Genomic DNA, 3,288 nt, shown 5'->3' with positions numbered 1-3,288 from the left:
TCAGATCAACTGCCTGTCCTCATGGCCCTGTGCATACCTGCCTGGTGCTCACTCCCAAGGCTGTGAGGGGTAAAACTGTCAATCACAAGGGTACTGGCCACACAGGCAGTCCTGAGTGCTTGCTGTTGTTATATGTAAGATATGTAAGTGGGTGAGCTTGTATATTTCAGCAAACCAATTTGGAAAGTAAGATGCAGATGCAGTCTGAAGCTGTAAGGAATACAGGCACAAAGAGATCTCTAAAAATTCTTGACATGGTAACAAAAAAAAAAAATCCCTAACTGTTAAAGTTTTTAACAGTTGGAAAATTCATTCATCTCCTTAACTAAAAGAAAAACTAATGAAATAGTTAAGAAAACCTTTGCTGGGGCAGCATTTTGACCTTTTGGCAATGACTTTATAACTTCAGAGATCAAGAAAAGCAAAAAAAAAAAAAAAAATGTTTAATTTGTTTTATGTAGGCTTTTGTGTCACCGATAGCTAGTATAAGGATTCAGCTATCCAGTGGCAAATATATTTGCATTTGTACATTTAAAATACCAGGGTTAAAGGTCTCCAAGTTCTCAGGAATAGCTTAGTGGTAGAGGGCTTGACTAGAAAGCATGAGCCGTGGGTTCAATCCCCAGCTCCATATAAAATGAAATGGCACTGTTGGCATGAGATTAATGCCCAGATAGCCAGTGTCGTCAGCACAGCGGCTGATATCCTTTGAGGCCTGATTGGAAACTTGACACTAAGGTCACTTAAACTGCACAATGAGATTTTTTGTAATCCCTACCACTGTCTGATTTTAAAGAAAAGGCTAAGGCTTAGAGAAGTTAATAAGCTTGCCAAATACCAAAAATCTGGCAGCTTTGGTGAAGTCATAGATGAAAATCAAGTTCTAAGCAGAATGATGAACACGCCTAGACCTTTCAGGTAGACTTTTTGTTACACTTGCTGAATATCTCCCTGTTCCTATCTACCTCCCTAGCTCTGTGTATCTATAGCTACCAGCACACGAGGCATCTCACCCCTAAATGCTTTAACACATACCCCCTAAGAAGAACAGCATAATCCTCCACAACAAAAACTCAGTTTTTACTCACCAGTCTAGATGGTGACCTCTACTGGGATTCTCCAGCTTTACTCTATAATGACTACTCTCTGGAATGAGATCCCAGCACAGAATCCTCTAAAGGGGTTGATTTCTCATCCGGAATGCCAACAAATTTATTAATATATTTCACCTCAAGCTCCCACCTCAATAATTCAGGAACATGCCTATTATTTAATCCCACTGAAATGTTGCACTGTCAATCTAAGCCCAATGCAGGGAGAAATACCTTTCAAGATTGCCTAGTGTTTACTCTGGACTGAGTGCTCTGTACCAAGCACTGAGACCCAGTTTCTGCCCTCATATACAAACCTGGTCAGTAGAAATTCAAACACCAATTACCATGCAATGTGATCAGTGCTCTGGTAGAGGGTCAAGAGAGAATGAACCACCTGGGAAAAGGCAGGATAGTCACTTCAAGAAGCAAGCAGAGGCTATCCTCTAGGAATGTCCTACGTGAGACCATGGAAAAGGGCAAGGTGAGAAAGTCTGTACTTGAGCATGTGAAATACATAGATCTACTGCCTAAGTAAGTAGTGTCTCATAGTGACATCTTGGAGAACAAAAACTATAATCCTCATTTGGTTCATTAAAACACTGGCAAAATGCTATAGTGTGTATAAAGTAAATGGTATGGATTTTGTCTTTTAGTTCAGAGTAATCACCTACCTGTATCTCACACAACTAATTTCTAAGAAGACAGAAGCAAATTCTTCTACTGTAGAACTTAACGTAATTCTTATTATATAAATTCTTGCGTACTTGGAGCCCTTATAGTGTATGGGAAGAAAAAAAAATATGAACTGTTACTTATCAAGGTGTTTTAAACATGTGGTGATAACTAATAGATAACATATAGATTTCAATGGGGAATTTTATTAAAATTAATTATTGACAATATGTGAACCCAAGTATTCAGAGGAAGTTTGTGAAGAGGTGACCCTTAAAGAGTGGTAAAATACTATAGAATAATAACTGCCATACATTTTCTTTTCCCAAGATGGAGAAAAAGGTAAGGTTATCAAAAGAAATTGTAAGTGAAAAGAAGAAAATAGTTATTAAAATCTTCTTACTGGAGTTATGGCACTACAAACATTGCCCAGTACAAACCTTTGTATAAATATGAAATAAGGATATATAAATATAAATAAGGCCACAGATCACATCTCACCAGTGAGCTCTCCCCTTCCTGTCTCTTGTTTTTCCCATGTTTATTTCATATTTTAGCAGTGTTCTGGCCTTCACTAAGCCAGTGAGATCACTGAAGTAAGGAAGCTGGTCCCTCCCTGGGATGCACTGATGTGGGGAGAAAGCTGGACCCAGGCTAGCTCCCCTCAACATTAGCTGCTTGTTACTCCACTCCCAGACTGTAGGGGAAAAAATCCTAACCTGTGTTTTTCCACATCCTTATCTGATGAGTGAAGATATTAATTATGGCCCATAATAAAACTATTGGGAAGGTTACTTCAGTTCCATGGGTCATTTTATAAAAATATTCTAGTTGTAAAACTGAGAAAGACAGAATCTTCTAAGACCCATATTCTTTCTCTTTTCTGCATTCATAATTAAATGTTCTCTCAGTCTTATATTTCCATGGTGATCCCAAGATAACACATTGGCATTCTTCTGAGACAGTTCAAATGTATGCCACATTTTTGCTTGCATATTTGATCTTACTGGCAAATTCTCAAAATACATAAAGGTATGTATATTTAAGCTATTCAGCATCCTTGCAGCTCCTTTTAAAAAGGAACTCTTAATTTAGAAATGTTAGACATTTTCAATAAAGAGCTCTTAATAAGAAATAAGAACAGAGAAGGAATTAAGGATTTTATGAAAGGAAATATTATGATATGAGGAATTAATAATTCCCCCCAGAAATGGCTTATAGAGGATTTTTTTTTCTCCTAAATGTAAAAAAATATATATATGACATGTAATCCTACCTAATTCACCCTGAGTTCAGGATATATAAAGCAATCTTTTTACCTTTAGAAGATGCATTTGTGCTTTAGATGCTATTGGTAGCAGGTCACACCACACATCCCTCTCTAATGATGGAACTCATGGATTCAAGAGGAAATAGAATACTATTTATTCCATTTCCTCAGAGAGAAGGAGACTTATCCTTAAAATCAGTTACTGAGATGTGATACCAAATAATAATGTTCGACAGAAAACAAGCAACAAAC

Source organism: Peromyscus leucopus, chromosome 12 (genome assembly GCF_004664715.2).
Source record: "Peromyscus leucopus breed LL Stock chromosome 12, UCI_PerLeu_2.1, whole genome shotgun sequence".
NCBI lineage: Eukaryota > Metazoa > Chordata > Mammalia > Rodentia > Cricetidae > Peromyscus > Peromyscus leucopus.
The sequence above is the reverse complement of the archived record's forward strand: the minus strand, read 5'-3'. Positions refer to the sequence as shown.